Raw genomic sequence first — 12,183 nt, forward strand, 5'->3', positions numbered from 1 at the left:
TATCTCAGAGACTCATTTCATCTCTCAGCAATCTGCTAGATGAAGAATTGCAAAGCCATTTATTTTGCAAAATCCCATTAGTTTTTGATAAACTCTTTCAGACAAATGGTAATTTTGAATGATTCACCTGAACAAAATAACGCACCCACACTTTCAAAATGCCATTGGGGTGAGGTCAGGCAGAGAATGAGTCTGCCAGTGTAAATGACTGCATTTGTCTCCTGTCAGAGTCCTTCAACTTGGGCACAAAAAGTACTTCCATAACATTCCTGGCTTGACAGAGATCGAGAAAATGGATTAATTTTTAATTTTCAGGAAGTTTTCAAGGTATTTAGAATAACAGACCTTGTTAAAAAGCTTCAGGTGCTCTGAGAGTACGTGGGCCGGTGTGTGCATAGAGGAGTGCACCTCACCATGGGTTTTACTGATGTAGGAGAATCAAGGACCTCTCAGTTATATATCGCTACATTATGTATAGTTGTGAACATTTGTGGAAGTAAACATACAGTACCTGTGTTTCAAAATACATCACAGCCCTTGGCAGAGGCCCCCAGTCCCCTTTGGATGAGGGCTGCAATGCTTTTATGTAAAAACAGGCTTTCCAGACCAAATCAAACACTACCCCCTCCTGAAACACACTCCTAACACAAATCGAATGTGTTCATTTAAAATTCAACCCTGCATTAACCCTCCTTAGCAAATTCGCAAGTGGTACCAACGGTTGGTTCTAAGGATATCAGCTAAGGCCCTGGCACCAATACAGCCAGTAATAACTGCTATTACAACCACGGGGAGTACCTGGTCTGTAGATATTATAATGAATGCACTACAGGGAATGCCATTTACGACCCTCCTGTTGCCCTCAGATCCATTCCTCCTTCTCCTCCTCTTGTGGGGAGCAACAGCCCAGCCCCAGCCAGCCCTGAGCCTCTCATGCTCCAGGTTTCAAGATGCAAGAAACATTGCTTATGTTTCTCAGAGGCTCTAAGCTCTGAGAAAGCTGGACAGTGTCTGGGACACGAGCAAGCTTCCTTGCCACTTCATGACCAATCTCTAGCAAATGACAACCTTCCTTGTCTGCCTTATCAATGATCTGACTAGTCCCAAATCTATCACTGAAGAAACTTGAATTAACACTCAGTTACTGCCTGGCTGACGTTCCAGTGTAGCTGTGCATGAGCTTTTATTTCCTTGGACCCCAACGGCAGGGCAGAGGTGATCATCAGTCAGTTATTCTCAAGCTCAGATCCTGTTTTCATCCCATACCTCAAATTCTGCATGGAAAGAAATTACACAAGACCCATTTCCATAAGTAGCTCCTTAACTTATGAAGGCTGAGGTTCAGTGGAACTTGGAGGAGACAGGTACATTTTGCCCAGTCATAAGCACCATAAAAAATTTCAGCCACAGGAACACAACTTATATACAGCAAAGTGAGAATGCATTGGATTGCCATTGGGCAACCTATGCAATTCAGCTGGATTTTGAAACAGTTACATGGAGCTCATCTATGTGAATGGCACCATTTCAACATACTTTTCAGATGACCGAACTTTATATGATAATCTATAATGTTAGAGCTATATCACATTTAAGACTGCCATCAAAAAACATGAAGAGACAAGTGATTGTAATACCTGCACCACTTACATCACCCAGGAAAACTTTTACCACATGGTACATGCCCACTCCACAACATAACTCTGTTATCACTGTCATTCACACTCTCGGTGGAGTAGTGTCTTAGGGCAGAAGCATTTGTGAACGCGCACTACCAGGAGTTCAGTATACAGCACAATTTCTTTAAATGTCATTGCACTTCAAAGCTCCCAATTTATTAACTGCAATTTCATGTTACTTTAAAATCTATTGTATCCTGCAAAACATGAAGTTAAAAAGCCACACCTGGAATCCAAATAACTGCAGTGATCAGGCACAACACATTCTAGGCTAGCAAAGGACATATTCCCTTGCTTTGGTAAGATTTGGGCACTTCAGTAGCAGAGGACAGCACCACTAAAGGATTCCTGAATAATTCAGGGACACCAACCTTTTTTATGAAGGTAGTTATGGGATAGTATCACACAAAGCTGAAGAAATCAACTTCCCCCCAAATCTTATTATAATTTAATCAAGCAGGGTCAGTTAAACCTTTCAAGGGGCATTTAAGAGTTCTTTGGAGGAAGACTCAATTCCACTGCTCTTCCCTTTACTTTACAGCCCCCTCCTCATCCTGTGCCTGGGGTCCCCTGGACCAGATGATGGCAACGGTATTGCAGGAGGGTCAGGGGTCCCTCAACGGGACTGAGAGGAGCACTTGGCACAGCCCTCTAGAAGTGCATTTGGCCCCCTGCATCCAGGGGTGTGCACATGATTTAACATGAACAGTCTTACTAGAAAAGGAGCTTCCAAAACTACTGTCTAGTAGGTGAAAGCAGGACTCTTACATTTACCCTCCAAAAGCAGCGGTGCCTGTATCTATTAAAGATGAGACATACTGGAAAACAGGGCTAGAAAATATGCTTTCACTATAACAAACAAGGTGCTGCACAATCCTTTTCATGAAAGGCTGCATGGGAGCAGAAGCACAAGCCTGACAACCCCAGCTTTCAATTATTTATCAGTTCTCTTTCCTTGGCTCATGGGAAAGGTCATCTGAAATACACCAGGCTCTCCCTCTTGCAGAGCGGTCCTGCTCCTGCCAAACAGCACTTCAGGTACCCAACTGTACGTCAGCTTTTGCGCACACCAGAAACTATTCTTGCCTTGCTGAGAGCTTACTGTCTTCATATTAAACTGTGGCAAAGTGTAAATGATAGGATAGAGCCGGCAAAGTCTCTGTTCTTCGCACAGCTAGCTGCTGACCAGCGCTCCTGTGCAGCATCCGCATGGCAGTCCAGTTCCCTCTTCTGCCTTGCTGCACTCACCTGGAGCCTTGTCTGAAGCCTGACGCAGCTTGGTTACCTGCCCATTTATCGACTGGGAAGAAAGTGGGGACTGTTCTCTGGGTTTTCAGAAGCAGAACTGCAACTGAGTTTTCATACAGAATTTTTCACCAACAGATCTCAGAACACTTCACAAAGGTGGCGGCGTATCTCCACTTCACAGCTATGAAACCAAGGCCCTACGGTGATTTCCTGGGCCTTGGAAATTTTCCTGAGAAAAATTGCGGAAATCTGTTTCATTCTCAAGACCATGCACCCATGCACCATCCAATAAATACTGCTGTAATAATCAGTTACAAGCTTTAGAAAACATGGTTGCCCCAATTACAAACCCCAATAATTTCCAAGAAAACTGGTAATGCAAAAATACGTTGGTAACAAAAAACCAAAAGTTAAACAAGATTTGCAACTTCATTATTTATGTGCTTTAATATATAGAACTTGGGAAGTTAGGAACTACTTCACGCTTTCAGAAATATTAAGTGTATATTTGTTAGGACTTGTATCTTCATGCTGTACAGTAACACATGAGGAATTAGCTGGAACACACACAATTCCTGATTTTTCACTTAATTAACAAATGCATTCCATAGTCTCACATGATCTGTATTTTCCATAAATAATAAGCTTAACTGATGAACTGATAAATGTCTTCATCTGCTTTTAGCATCTGCAATGCTGTGAGAACAGGTTTCTTTGGCATTCCATACCTCTCTCAAAGTGACAGTGTTTCTACAGCAACGGTCACATTCATTAAGGCTGGATATAGTATCACTGCTGAACTTCTGCGTCTGAAGTGTAAGTGAGAACAGGCGTAGGAAAAAAACACCTGTTCTTACTTATGGAGTAGGCATACAAACCCTGGAATAATTATGTCTCTTGTTAAGATGCATTAACGTAGCGTTACATGCTTTAAAATACAAGCACTAAACACCTTAATGTTTTAATAGCTGATTTTCTTGCACTTTTCTAAAAGAAAGTTTGATATGGTATTTAAAAAAAAATCTCATATAGGAATCCAGGGCAATTCTTGCTAATCTGAGTAAAAGGTGAATCTGTTTTCCATGATAGAAAAATGTATAGTATATAGGTAAACTGTAAGAAACAAATTTCAGCTTTGTCAATCACCTTGTTGGTCTCTATATGTCAGAAAGTTAGGAGAGATATAGCCACTTGTATCATGGGACAGTACAGTATGGCACTGGGAGCCAGCTACTGTATTTAGGATGAAATGGCTCTTCTGAGATAACCTCTTCCAAGACTATGTCAGATGAACCAGAAAAGCAGAATGCTCCTACAACAGGGTTTTTACTGGCAGGTAGATGCTATCTGAGCAGGTAAACACCTGTCTGAATTCAACCTGGTAAACTGGATTTATAGAAACAAGGGTTTCAGGAGCAGGTGCGATCAGCAGGACTCTCCCTGGGCTTACTTGCAGACAGTCTGAATCAGCCACTGATATTTCCTTGGATGCATGTGCCACCAGTTACAGATTCGAGTGGCCTTTTCTTCTTCTCCACCTAGCTCAAGTATGGATGAAGGGTGAGCTACAGGATCCTTGAGGACGGCAACATTTCAAAGAACCATAGCTACTACAGAATAAGAATTCACTCTTTCTCCTTAGGAAAATAATACATGTCAATATGGATCTAATTGTAAGGAGCCAGTGAACACCATCACTTTCTATATGGTGACAACATCAGCTGTACTAATCAAACAAACTGGGACACTTGCCTTCCAGGCTGTTATCAGATCTGTGCATAACACACAATAAATTCAGTGGACCATTTCATGTTGCAGTTTTCAGATATTAGAATATTGTAAAAAAGAAGAGATGTTGCTTAAGACCTAATAGATGGAAGCCTGGAACATAACTCCCATCTGGTACAAAGAACTGCACCTTTGGTCTTTGCGACAAGATGTCTCCTCATGTAGAGTGGCCTCCTATGGACAGGCACAGGAACAGCCTGAAAGAGCTCAGAGCGTGGGATAATGCCCAGAGCAGGCAGCTACTTCCCAGCCAGCAGCCACTGAACTAGGTAGGAATGACATAGGTACGTTAGCGGTTGAAGCGAAGCTCGGACACCAACAGCTTTGATTTGGTCTGACATGTTGCCATTCTGGTACGTCACGTCTAGTCTTCACTAGGAATGAAGCTGGCACCAGGTCCCAGCCCCAGGCACACATCACGCGCATACAGACCTAGCTGCTGGAGGTCCTCCCAGCCACGTTGCAAGCGAGGCACCCCAGTTGTGAATCCTGGTTCACAACCTCAGCCTGGGTCCCACCAGGAGGAAGACTGCTTTCAGTCCCTGTGCATACCACAAGACTACAGCTATAGATGCAAAGTAGATTCACATCTAAAGCCATGCACCACATTATTAAAACGGATGAATGCAGTGGGTTTTTGTTGTGCCCACAGGTCCCACATTCTTCTGTTTTACAGGCAACAGTAAGCTGGAACAAGGTGGGACACCTCTGAAGTGACAACGCTACCCTCCAGAGTTTGAAGGGGCTTATGCATGCCTGCACTGTTCGTTCACTATTCCTGGTCTCAGAAAAGAATTTACTGCTAAATTGGTATATGCTTCTGCATATGAACAACCCTTTCATGTGTTTCAGTAGGCATAGCTCAAAGAGGAAATTGGCTCACTAGCACCACTGAATTCAGTGGATATTGGAAAGAATGACAGAATTTCATGTGAAAAACAATTAAAAGCAGGGATGCCAATGCAACGCGTCGTGTCAGTTTTGGACAGTACATGAAATCTACAGTTGTCAGTAACACAAAAATTAAAATCAATGACGGAAAAAAGTAAAGGGCATGGGGAATCTCACCTAGAGTGAAGTCTCTACACATTAATAAACTGTTTACGCATTCTCGTATAACATATAGCCTAATGACAACTCAGTGGAAATAATTCTATATTCTTATGTCTGAATAAGAGTGACAGTGAAGTTATTGGAAAAGATCAGATTAAAAACTCATTGCTGCATTTCAAAATTCAAATGGTCATTTCTGGAAAAGAAAATGGTTTCCTAACCTTTTTAATTATGGAAGTTAGATGGCATTTCCAAACTTTGGAAGTAACTAAAATTAGAAGCATGATAAAATTCTTACAACTCTTTATAGTATTGTAAGACCTTAGAAAAAGAAGAGATCACATTTTTATTGAAAAGATGCTAGTGTGATGACCTGTTGTAAAAGACTAGACATTTGATCAGATATTACAGGGAAAACATGAAACAGCAAACCTGAAAAACACCATGAATAAGATGTAGGAATAGTGGGACCCACTAACTCTGCTCTTGTGTTGAAGCTGGGATAACAACAGGCTTATTTTGTTCTGCTTCCCCCAATTGAAATTCCACTGAAAGAAAGAGCAAAATAGGAACTTGCAAGCCACAGAAACTGCAGATTCTATACCTATGTAAAGTAACTGGTTTTGACAACATCCAAATTCATATAACTCAGTTATAAAATGTCTACAATCTATAGCTATAAGAATTATGCTGGTCTTTCAAAATGAAAGAAATAAAATTTTTGCTAGCAACTCCTTTCTCTTCTTGGCAATTGTGGATCATTCTGATGAAATATACTGCATTGATGCAATCAAAAAACGACACACAGAGTTTGGAAAAGGTTAAAATTACAAGATACAGAATACACAAAAAAATCAGAAGAAATAGCTAGTGAAAGAAGATGGATATTTATGGCTTTGCTCAAACAAACAATGGCCTAGATTAGTGTTAGAAATGTACAGGCAAAGTGACAGAATTTCCTGTATTTCACCTATATGCCTTTCTTAATGAACTCATTATCATGTTTTTCAAACAGGAGATCCTCCTTAGGCCAGCTGTATACAGCCAAATCTATCTCATTATGCTTTAGAAAAGTAAAATCCCTAGAGAAAAGCAGTGTTGAAACAGATGTCCTATATTAGTAATCTGAGCTGTCAGCATCACTGTGCAGCGGTTATACATAGCTAGGCAACCTGAAAATATACAAAAAACAAGTGAAAGTGACCCCGAGATTGGGCCAAAATTACCCTGTACCGCTTTTATGACGAAACCTGCAGCACATCCTTTACTTCCTCTTAACACTTTTTAAAAAAACCTTACCAAAAATTCTTCTCGGTTGTGAGACAGCACCCCCTGGTGTAGCAATACATGAAAACTTTATAAACGTTATAAAACACCTTAATTTGTGGCAGGGCGCAGCTAACTGATAGGTATTACTATGTGGATTACCCAAAATGTGGATTACCCACGATGTGGATTAACTGGCTGGGTCTTTCTTCAACACTCCAGCTGCAGCTCTGTGCCAAAAAGCACATGATACAGAGCAAATGCCCCTCCTGAGGCTTCACATTTCTGAGAGTTGAATAAAGCTGTCTCTACAGAAACCACTTACAAGTCTTTTTAAAGATCAAGATACAAACTATGCTCCCCTATGGCCTGATTTATTTTTGTTTTGTATTATCTACCTTCAAATTGTCTTGGGATGAACCCTTCCTCTCCCAGATAACTAAGAGTTGCCTGTATCATGCCTGTCATCAGATAAACTTCCCTGCTTCTCATGTATATCTAAAATCCTCATTGGGCCCTGAATAAAGAAATCTGGGCCTGACTTGCAGCAGCTCTACATTAGGAGCACCGGCATAGGAGAAATCAGCTTCCTGCTATGCCAGCACTGCACGTGCAATGACTTTCAAAAACTTCTAATGGAAGAGCAGCAAGTTTTCTTGCTCCTTTTACACCTACTGGGAATTTATTCCCATTCTTATCCAAGTTTATGAAATCAGAGCTGTGGAATAACACTACCTTACCCAAGCATCATGTATGCAATAAACACTCTCTGCTGCTCAGAAAGTAGGTTAGTAATCTTCTTGCACAAAGTTTTGAACAATTGAGCATAGCTACAGCTGTACACCAGCTTTGACTAAGTTTTGCTTCAATGAAATAGCTGCAAGTGGATCCTAAAGTAGGACAGTCTATGTAAGATATTCCTTTGTATATGCAGAACAGTTCTCTAGGAAACGTTTTGCACCTCATTAATGGTAACACTTCAATAGCAATTACTTAAAAGCTGCCATTCTCCTTAGAACAGATTCTTAAAGTGATCAAAGGTGCATTTGTGGTTCTCAGGTATCCTATTTGCTCACAGTTGCTAATCCTCATGGAAACCACGATGATCATACCTTAACTTTCCTCCTATTTCCTTTCCCTGTAAGTGGTTGTGGTAGTTGTCACAAGTACAGGTTTTTTAAGCAGCGACAAGGGAGCTGACCACACAGCCTGCCCAGGAGTGGCTAAAGACAGTGGACTCTCAAATGACACAACTTGAGAATCCTGTCTGTGTACACAGGCAGACACAGAAAATCCCTCTCAGTCAGTCTCTCTTTAGGGCACAAAAGCTATTTTAGAAAGAGGTGCTCTGAACTGAAATCAGTCTATTATCTGAGCAAAAGCTTAGCCAAAACATAATAGGATATATAAAAGGATAGCATTTAATCTCTGAAGCATAGATATGAAACATGCACCTAACTTTTTTCCTAGCGTTCAGGCTACTCAAAAAATGCACACAACTAATGAAAACTTCTGTACACCACCAGTTCTGCAGGAGAGTTACTGAAAAGCATGACAGATGGAAAATGAATCCTAAAGTCATGGCAGCTTGTGATGAACAAGTGTTTTAACGTCCTTGCATAAAGTTGTGATAGCAAAAGACATCCTAAACTGAATTAAATTATGTGCCCCTCACAGCTGACTAAGGGTCACATGAAATACGGGGATCTGCACACACCAGGATGCTTTTCTATTCTCCAATAAGGATTGCAAATTGTGACCAAAGCAGGGCTTGGATAACAGATACTGGAAGTCATTCTCCTTCTCCAAAAACATCCTTTCCTTGGCTGTGGTCAGCAAATCCATCTCATTCACACCCGTCAGCATACATGCAGCTATGACTCAATCTCTGTTAGTGTCCTGTTAATCACAACAGATTTTTTTTGTTTTTGCAGAGATGAAACCATTCACTGGAGTCCTCGGATTTTCTTCTCTTGGTTTGGCTTAAAGTGATTGGAGAATAACCCCCCCACCCATGCAGCACACCAATAATCCATGGAATTCCACAGGAGAGCACACACAACACACTCCTATGCTTTTCTCCCATCATCCCCCCAAATTATGAAGTACTACACAATTAAGAGCACATTCTGGTTATCTCTACTATATCCTTGTGAATCTGGCATAACTTCACAGAAGGCAATACAACTGCTGCGAGATCATGCAGAGACATAACTTCATCATCAAGTCAAACCTGCATATCCAGAGCTTCAGTTCTTGTTGGTATCATGTAAAGCATGTGTTGGAGCTTTCATTAAAAAGCAAAAGAATGGCAGAACCAAAAAGGGATTTCAAAATATGCAAAACAAACAGGTCACTCAGCAAAACCATGCTGCACTATCTTCCTGATTTACTGTCTCTAACATCCACTGGAGTACCAGAGCTGGATACCCCACACTATAGCAGGTAAAAGTTTTAAAAATCAGATCATCATCATACTTAAGTGTCAACAATATCTACTATTTATACCTGAAATATACATTTTTGTGACTTGTACATTTCATGACCATATTCAGTGCTCACAGAAGTCCACAAGGTAATCACAGCCTTCTCAAGCTACTTTCAAGGTTTTTTTCTCTGCTCAAAGTCATGGCAACAGCCTTTCTTATCTAAGACACTTTCCTTTTTCTTATTGTATGTAATAAGCACGAGGTGCATGCCGATGAGAAAATGGTAAAATGAACACACCAGAATTTTGGAAGTCACATATTTCAAATCTAGAATATTTAAGAAAAGATACAGCCTTAGTAGGTGTACAGGCTTGTCTGTAATAGAGGTGTGCACACTGGAGTACAGTAACACAGATTTCAGTACTGTTAGATACAACACAGCTTTGATAGCTAATGGCTTAAAACCAGAAAACATCTATTGAATTTATGATTTTTATGTACTAACGATTCAGAATTGTACAGCTGCATCAATGCAAAGTTTTAGATATTGACAGTTCTGCCCCGGTTTTTACTATGGGCAAACTATTTTCTTCTAGCGCCTAAGCTTAGGAACAGGATCGGAATGAAAAGTGAACCTAATGCTTATAAGAACAGACCAAAGGTAGCTGGCAAAAAAGTGATATTGGGAGGAACAGGTAATTAAATATTTATATGAATGTCACTTATTATCTCAGTTTTTGCTTTGTTCTTCTAGGCCAGATAAAATACAGCAGCCTAGACTCTTTCATTTCAGAATTTACATGTGTGCTCCTTCCTGTGTTTATTCAGAGTGGAAAATTGATATTTTCATCACTGAGACCTTAAACGTTTTGGGAATCAGCTACTCAGGATACTAATTCAGTTCTCTTCTGTCCTACTGGAACAGGACACACAACATTTCTATAAATACATTAGCAATGAAAGGAGGACTAAGGAGGACTCCATCCTTTATTGGTTATGGAGGGGAAACACAGTGATAAAGGATGAGGAAAAGGCCGAGGTACTTAATGCCACCTTTGCCTCAGTCCTTAATAGTAAGACCAGTTGTTCTCTGGGTACCTGGCCCCCTGAGCTGGAAGACAGGGATGGAGAGCAGAATGAAGCCCCCATAATCCAAGAGGAAATGGTTAGCGACCTGCTATGCTACCTAGACACACACAAGATTGTCCACCCAAGGGTACTGAGGGAGCTGGCAGAAGGGCTCACCAAGCCACTTTCCATCATTCATCAGCAGTCCTGGCTAACCAGGGAGATCCCAGTTGACTGGAGATCAGCAAATGTGATGCCCATCTACAAGAAGGGCCAAAAGGAGGATCCAGGGGGAACTACAGGCCTGTCAGTCTGACCTTGGTGCCAAGGAAGATTACGGAGCAGATAATCTTGAATGCCATCACATGGCACATATAGGAGAGCCAGTTGATCAGGCCTGGACAGCATGGGTTTATGAAAGGCAGGTCCTGCTTGACCAACCTGATCTCCTTCTATGAAAAGGTGACCCACTTAGTGGATGAAGGAAATGCTGTGGATGTTGTCTACCTAGACTTTAGTAAAGCCTTTGACACCGTTTCCCACAGCATTCTCCTAGAGAAACTGGCTGCTCATGGCTTGGATGGGCATACTCTTAGCTGGGTAAAAAACGGCTGGATGGTTGGGCCCAAAGAGCTGTGGTGGGTGGAGTTAAATCCAGTTGGTAGCTGGTCACAAGTGGTGTTCCCCAGGACACACCTCAAATACCATGTTTTTGGCCTCTCACTACAAGGAAGGCATTGAGATGCTGTAGGGTGTCTGAAGAAGGGTGACAAAGCTGGTGAAGGATCTAGGGCACAAGTCCTGTGAGTAACAGCTGACAGAGCTGGGGTTGTTTAGCCTGGAGAACAGGAGGCTCAGGGAAGATCTTGTCACCCTCTGCAACTACCCTTAATCAACTTTTCAGAATTTTGGGTATATTTTTAACATATTTAAAAGTAGGTTTTTGCTGAGGTGTGAAAGAGATGTTTTGTATAATTCCTTGTGCAATGACAGAAACGTTTAGTTCTGTACACAGTACAAAATAGCTGGATATGTACAGGCATATTGGATCTGACGTGTCTCCACTGATAATTCTGAAAGTATGATTTTGCTGCAGAATGTATATTCTAGGATCTTTTCTGAAAACTTATGTGTTTAGGGAGTAAGAGGATATTTATATCAAAAGATATTTATGCCTGATCTTAGTATGGCTGCAAGTTCAGTGAGCAGGAACATGCCTCTGCCATCTATTTGTCTAGCCAGAACTGAAATTATGCTCTCTCAAATGTGGAGGAACGGTTCAGTCCTAGACACTTAGAAGTGCCTCAGAATACCCAGGACCCTGGGGAAGAACCTGGCTGGACCTCCTGGTCTCCCAATGGTTTACAATGGAGGCAGAAAACATGTATGTCTAAGCCTAGTACATTTCTACTTGTTCTTCTAGCACGTAGACAACAGTACTGCATTTGTTACCATTTGACTGGTTGTCTTTCTCAACAGAAATTTACTTTAAAGATCAGTTTGAGGGATCTATATTATGTATAATAGCTGCAGGGTTTGTATGATGTTTAACAAGGCCAAATGCTGGGTCCTGCACTTTGGTCACAACAACCCCATGCAATGCGACAGGCTTGGGGAGGAGTGGCTCGAGAACTGCCCAGCAGAACATGAGC

The sequence above is a fragment of the Phaethon lepturus genome, unplaced genomic scaffold (genome assembly GCF_000687285.1).
Source record: "Phaethon lepturus isolate BGI_N335 unplaced genomic scaffold, ASM68728v1 scaffold496, whole genome shotgun sequence".
Classification (NCBI taxonomy): Eukaryota; Metazoa; Chordata; class Aves; order Phaethontiformes; family Phaethontidae; genus Phaethon; species Phaethon lepturus.